Source organism: Arachis hypogaea, chromosome 18 (assembly GCF_003086295.3).
Source record: "Arachis hypogaea cultivar Tifrunner chromosome 18, arahy.Tifrunner.gnm2.J5K5, whole genome shotgun sequence".
Lineage (NCBI taxonomy): Eukaryota > Viridiplantae > Streptophyta > Magnoliopsida > Fabales > Fabaceae > Arachis > Arachis hypogaea.
The window spans coordinates 55763986-55771482 of NC_092053.1; positions in this window are offsets into that span (position 1 = coordinate 55763986).

The window sequence follows — 7497 nt, forward strand, 5'->3', positions numbered from 1 at the left end:
TCATGAGAGGAGATCCTCATCCTTTCACTAGAAGAGTCAACTATGATCAAAGGTTGGACCAAGTCCTCATGGACATCTGTGTGGAAGGAGCACAATGGAAGAGAGACTCAAGAGGCAAGCCGGTTCAATTGAGAAGGCCTGACCTCAAGCCTGTGGCTATGGGATGGTTGGAGTTCATCCAACGCTCTATCATTCCCACTAGCAACTGGTCCAAAGTTACTGTGGACCGGGCTATCATGATTTATAGTATCATGATTGGAGAGGAAGTGGAAGTTCATGAGATCATATCTCTAAAACTATACAAAGTAGCTGACAAGCCCTCAATTTTGGCAAGGTTAGCCTTCCCTCATCTCATCTGTCACCTATGCAATTTAGCTGGAATTGTCATAGAGGAAGACATCCACATTGAAGGGGACAATCCCATCACTAAGAAAAGGATGGAGCAAACAAGAGAGCCCATTCATGGACCTCAACAAGAGCATGAGGAAGTTCCTCATCAAGAAATCCCTGATATATCTCAAGGGATACATTTTCCTCCACACAACTATTGGGAGCAACTCAACACCTCTTTAGGAGATTTGAGTTCCAACATGGAGCAACTAAGAATGGAGCACCAAGAGCACTCCATCATCCTCCATGAAATCAGAGAGGACCAAAAGGCCATGAGAGAGGAGCAACAAAGGCAAGGAAGAGACATAGAGGAGCTCAAGCACTCCATAGGATCTTCAAGAGGGAGAACTAGCCGCCATCACTAAGGTGGACCCGTTCTTTAATTTTCTTGTTCTTATTTTTCTGTTTTTCGATTTTCTATGCTTTATGTTTTATCTATGTTTGTGTTTTTATTACACGATCATTAATGTTTAATGCCTATGTCTTGAAGCTATGAATGATTCCATGAATACATCACCTTTCTTAAATAAAAAATGTTTTTAATTGAAAAAGAACAAGAAGTGCATGATTTCGAAATCTATCTTGAAGTTAGCTTAATTATTTTGATGTGGTGGCAACACTTTTTGTTTTCTGAATGAATGCTTGAACAGTGCATATTTTTGATGGTGAAGTTTATGAATGTTAAAATTGTTGGCTCTTGAAAGAATAATGAAAAAAGAGAAATGTTATTGATAATCTGAAAAATCATAAAATTGATTCTTGAAGCAAGAAAAAGCAGTGAAAAGCAAAGGCTTGCGGAAAAAAATTGGCAAAAAAAAAAAGAAAAACATAAAGAAAAAGAAAAGCAAGCAGAAAAAGCCAATAGCTCTTTAAACCAAAAGGCAAGAGCAAAAAGCCAATAACCCTTTAAACTAAAAGGCAAGGGTAAAAAGGATTCAAGGCTTTGAGCATTAATGGATAGGAGGGCCCAAAGGAATAAAATCCTGGCCTAAGCGGCTAAATCAAGCTGTCCCTAACCATGTGCTTATGGCGTGAAGGTGTCAAGTGAAAAGCTTGAGACTGAGCAGTTAAAGTCGTGATCCAAAGTAAAAAGAGTGTGCTTAAGAACTCTGGACACCTCTAATTGGGGACTCTAGCAAAGCTGAGTCACAATCTGAAAAGGTTCACCCAGTTATGTTTCTGTGGCATTTATGTATCCGGTGGTAATACGGGAAAACAAAATGCTTAGGGTCACGGCCAAGACTCATAAAGTAACTATGTTCAAGAATCAACATACTGAACTAGGAGAATCAATAACACTATCTGAGTTTTGAGTTCCTATAGATGCCAATCATTCTGAACTTCAAAGGATAAAGTGAGATGCCAAAACTGTTCAGAAGCAAAAAGCTAATAGCCCCGCTCATCTATTTGAGACTAATTTTCATTGATATTTTTGGAATTTATTGTATATTCTCTTCTTTTTATCCTATTTTATTTTTTTTTTGCTTGAGGACAAGTAACAATTTAAGTTTGGTGTTGTGATGAGCGGATAATTTATACCCTTTTTGGCACTGTTCTTATATAGTTTTTAGTATGTTTCAGTTACTTTTTATTATATTTTTATTATTTTTTATTCAAAAATCACATTTCTGGACTTTACTATGAGTTTGTGTGTTTTTCTGTGATTTCAGGTATTTTCTGGCTGAAATTGAGGGACCTGAACAAAAATCTAATTCAGAGGCTGAAAAAGGGTATAAAATATCCGCTCATCACAATACCAAACTTAAATTGTTGCTTGTCCCCAAGCAACTAAAAACAAAATAGGATAAAAAGAAGAGAATATACAATAAATTTCAAAAATATCAATGAAGATTAGTTTTAATTAGATGAGCGGGACTAGTAGCTTTTTGCTTCTGAACAGTTTTGGTATCTCACTTTATCCTTTGAAGTTCAGAATGATTGGCATCCATAGGAACTCAGAATTCAGATAGTGTTATTGATTCTTCTAGTTTAGTATGTTGATTCTTGAACACAGCTACTTTATGAGTCTTGGCCGTGACCCTAAGCATCTTGTTTTCCAGTATTACCACCGGATACATAAATGCCACAGACACATAACTGGGTGAACCTTTTCAGATTGTGACTCAGCTTTGCTAGAGTCCCCAGTTAGAGGTGTCCAGAGTTCTTAAGCACACTCTTTTTGCTTTGGATCACGACTTTAACCACTCAGTCTCAAGCTTTTCACTTGGACCTTCATGACACAAGCACATGGTTAGGGACAACTTGATTTAGCCGCTTAGGCCAGGATTTTTATTACTTTGGGCCTTCCTATCGATTAATGCTCAAAGCCTTGGATCCTTTTTACCCTTGCCTTTTAGTTGAAAGGGTTATTGGCTTTTTGCTCTTGTCTTTTGGCTTAAAGAGCTATTGGCTTTTCTGCTTGCTTTTTCTTTTTCTTTTTTTTTTCTTTCGCAAGCTTTGTGTTTTTCACTGCTTTTTCTCTCTTCAAGAATCAATTTTATGATTTTTCAGAATATCAATAACATTTCTCTTTTTCATTATTCTTTCAAGAGCCAAAAATTTTAATATTCATAAACTTCACTATAAAAAATATGCACTGTTCAAGCATTCATTCAGAAAACAAAAAGTATTGCCACCACATCAAAATAATTAAACTATTTTCAAGATAGAATTCAAAATTCATGTACTTCTTTTTCTTTTTCAGAAAATATTTTTCATTTAAGAAAGGTGAAAGATTCATGGAACATTCATAGCTTTAAGACGTAGACACTAAACACTAATGATCACGTAATGAAGACACAAACATAGTCAACAACATAAAGCATAAAAACCAAAAACAGAAAGGAAAATAAACAAGGAGATTAAAGAACGGGTCCACCTTAGTAATGGTGGCTTCTTCTCCCTCTTGACGAACCAATGGAGTTCTTGAGCTCCTCTATGTCTCTTCCTTGCCTTTGTTGCTCCTCTTCCTACAGGTTTTTCTGGCCTTAGGTGCCATTAATGGTTATGAAAAAACAAAAAGCAAAGCTTTTTTTCACACCAAACTTAGAAGGTTTGCTCGTCCTCGAGCAAAAGAAGATAGAAGGGAGTAGAAGAAGAATGATACATTTAATTTTGAAAACTTATTACTGTATGCAAGAAAAATTAAAAAAGAGTTGAAAAGAATTTGAAAAGATATGTAAGTTTTGAAAACATTTTGGAAGGATTTGAAAAGAATTGAAAAAGAATTAAAAAGAATTGGAAATATTATTAATTTTGGAAAATAGAAATTGAAAGATGAACGTTTAAAATATGTTTGATGCAGAAAATTATGAATTAAAACATGAAAAATTGAAAAAAAAAATCAAATTGGAAACAAAACTACCTCCCTTGTGTCATCCTGGCACTAAATGCCCAGAATGCTACCATTTCTGGCGTTTAACGCCCACTTGACTGCCTCTTTGGGCGTTTAACGCCCAGCCAGCTGGCATTAAACGCCAGGAATCCTTCTTTACTGGGCATTTTTCTGAATGCCCAGAATGCTGCCATTTCTGGCATTAAACGCCAAGAATGCTGCCCATTCTGGCGTTTAACGCCCAGAATGCTGCCTGCATGGGTGTTAAACGCCCATTCTGCTATCCTTACTGGCGTTTAAACACCAGTAAGCCTGTCCTCCAGGGTGTGCTATTTTTGATGTTGTTTTTGATTCCGCTTTAATTCTGCAGCTGTTTTTATGACTCCACATAATCATCAACCTAAAGAAAATATAACATGGCAATGGAAAACAAATGTCTATAAAAATAAATATAACTAAATAACATTGGGTTGCCTCCCAATAAGCGCTTCTTTAATGTCAATAGCTTGACAGTGAGCTCTTAGAGAGCTTCACAGAGACTCAGAGCTTAATGGTGGCCTCCCAACACCAAACTTAGAAGTTGAGTATGGGGGCTCTATTTGACTCTGTATTGAGAGAATATTTTCATGCTTCTTCTCCATGGTTACAGGGGAAGATCCTTGATCTTTACACAAGGTAGTCCTCATGCAATTACAGGACCAACTCTCCTCTGTCCACATTAATCACAGCTCTTGCTGTGGCTAGGAAGGGCCTTCCAAGGATGATGGATTCATCCTCATCCTTCCCAGTGTCTAGGATTATGAAGTCAGTAGGGATGTAAAGGCCTTCAACCTTCACTAAGACATCCTCTACAAGTCAATAAGCCTGTTTCGTTGATTTATCTGCCATCTCTAGTAAGATTCTTGCAGCTTATACCTCAAAGATCCCCAGTTTTACCATTACAGAGAGTGGCATGAGGTTTATACCTGACCCCAGGTCACACAGAGCCTTCTCAAAGGTCATGGTGCCTATGGTACAAGGTATTAAGAATCTTCCGAGATCCAATTTCTTCTGAGGTAATTCTGCTGAACCAAGGCATTTAATTCATTGATGAGCAATGGAGGTTCATCCTCCCAAGTCTCATTACCAAATAGCTTGGCATTCAGCTTCATGATTGCTCCAAGATACTGAGCAATTTGCTCTTCAACAGTATTTTCATCCTCTTTAGAGGAAGAATGCTCATCAGAGCTCATGAATGGCAACAGTAAGTTCAGTGGAATCTCTATGGTCTCTGTATGAGCCTCAGATCCCTTTGGTTCCTCATTAGGGAACTCCTTAGTGGTCAGTGGACGTCCATTGAGGTCTTCCTTACTGGAAATCACTGCCTCTTCCTCCTCTATAGGTTCGGCCACTTTGGGTATATTGATGGCCTTGCACTCTCTCTTTGAATTCTCTTCTGTATTGCTTAGGAGAGAACTAGGAGGAGTTTCAGTAACTCTTTTACTCAGCTGACCCACTTGTGCCTGTAGATTTCTAATGGAGGACCTTGTTTCAGTTATGAAACTGAGAGTGGTCTTAGATAGATCAGAGACTATGGTTGCTAAGTCAGAGAGACTCCACTTAGAATTCTCTGTCTGTTGCTGAGAAGATGATGGAAAATGCTTGCTATTTCCAAACCTATTTCTCCCACCATTATTATTATTGAAGCCTTGTTGAGGCTTCTGTTGATCCTTCCATGAGAAATTTGGATGATTTCTCCATGAAGGATTATAGGTGTTTCCATAGGATTTTCCCATGTAATTCACCTCTTCCATTGTAGGATTCTCAGGGTCATAAGCTTCTCCTTCAGAGGAGGCTTCTTTAGTACTGCTGGATGTAGCTTGCAATCCAGTCAAATTCTGAGAAATTATATTGACTTGCTGAGTCAATATTTTGTTCTGAGCCAATATAGCATTCAGAGTGTCAACCTCAAGAACTCCTTTCTTCTGAGTCATCCCATTATTCACAGGATTTCTTTCAGAAGTATACATGAACTGGTTGTTTGCAACCATTTCAATGAGTTCCTGGGCTTTTGTAGGTGTTTTCTTCAGATGAAGAGATCCACCAGCAGAGTGGTCCAATGACATCTTGGACAATTCAGACAGACCATCATAGAATATACATAAGATGCTCCATTCTGAAAGCATGTCAGAAGGACACCTTCTGATCAATTGCTTGTATCTTTCCCAAGCTTCATAGAGGGATTCACCTTCTTCTGTTTGAAAGTTTGGACTTCCACTCTAAGCTTGCTCATCTTTTGAGGTGGAAAGAATTTTGCCAAGAAAGCATTGACCAACTTTTCCCAAGAGTTCAGGCTTTTTTTAGGTTATGAGTCCAACCATATCCTAGCTCTGTCTCTTACAACAAAGGGAAAAAGCATAAGTCTGTAGACCTCGAGATCAACCCCATTAGTCTTAACAGTGTCACAGATTTACAAGAATTCAGCTAAGAACTGACAAGGATCTTCCAATGGAAGTCCATGAAACTTGCAATTCTCCTGCATTAGAGAAACTAATTGAGGCTTAAGCTCAAAGTTGTTTGCTCCAATTGCAGGAATTGAGATGCTTTTTCCCTAGAAGTTGGAAGTTGGTGCAGTAAAGTCACCAAGCATCTTCCTTGCATCTCTAGCATTGTTGTTGGGTTCGGCTGCCATGTCTGCTTCTTTTTCAAAATTTTTTGTAAGGTCCTCTCCAAAGTGTTGTGCTTTAGCTTCTCTTAGCTTTCTCTTCAGAGTCCTTTCAGGTTCAGGATCAGCTTCAACAAGAATATCCTTATCCTTGTTCCTGCTCATATGAAAAAGAAGAGAATAGAAAAGAAGAGGAATTCTCTATGTCATAGTATAGAGATTCCTTTATGTGTCAGAGGGAAGGAAGAATAGAATGAAGAAGGAAGAATAAGAAATTCGAACACACACAGAGAGAGAGAGGGTTCAAATTATTAGATGAGTAGAAGAGAAATGTTAGTAAATAAATAAAATGAATAGAAAGATATGAGAGAGAGAGAGTATTTGAATATTAATTTAAAAGAAAAGAAAAATATTTTTGTTTTTATTTTAATTATAAGTTAGAATTCAAAATTTAAGAAAATAAATAAAAGCAAATTGAAAAATAAATTAATTAATTAAAAAGATTTTTGAAAAAAAATTTGTTAGTTAGTTTTCGAAATTAATGAGAGAGAAAAGTAGTTAGGTGATTTTGAAAAAGATAAGAAATAGTAAACTTTTTAAAATCAAACAAAAAGTCAAGTAGTTAATTGAAAAAGATTTGAAAACTAAATTTTGAAAAGATAAGAAGTTAGAAAAAGATTTTGAAATTAAAATTTTAAAAAGATATGATTGAAATTTATTTTGAAAAAGATTTGAAAAAGAAATTAAAAAGATTTGATTTTCGAAAATTAAAGTTGATGACTTGACTAACAAGAAACTAAAAGATATGATTCTTGAATTTAAGGATTGAACCTTTCTTAACAAGAAAGTAACAAATTTGAAATTTTTGAATCAAAACATTAATTGTTAGCAATAATTTCGAAAATAAAAAATAAGAAAGAGATTATGAAAATTTATTTTGAAGAATTTTCGAAAAACATGAAAGAAAAATGAAAAAGATTTAAAAAGATAGAATTTTTAAATTGAAATTTTGACTTAACTAACAAGAAACAACTAATTTTTAAAAAAATCTTTGACTAGTCAACCCAAAATTTCGAAATTTATGAGTAAAATAAGGAAAATGTTTTTTTTATTTTTGAATTTTTAATGA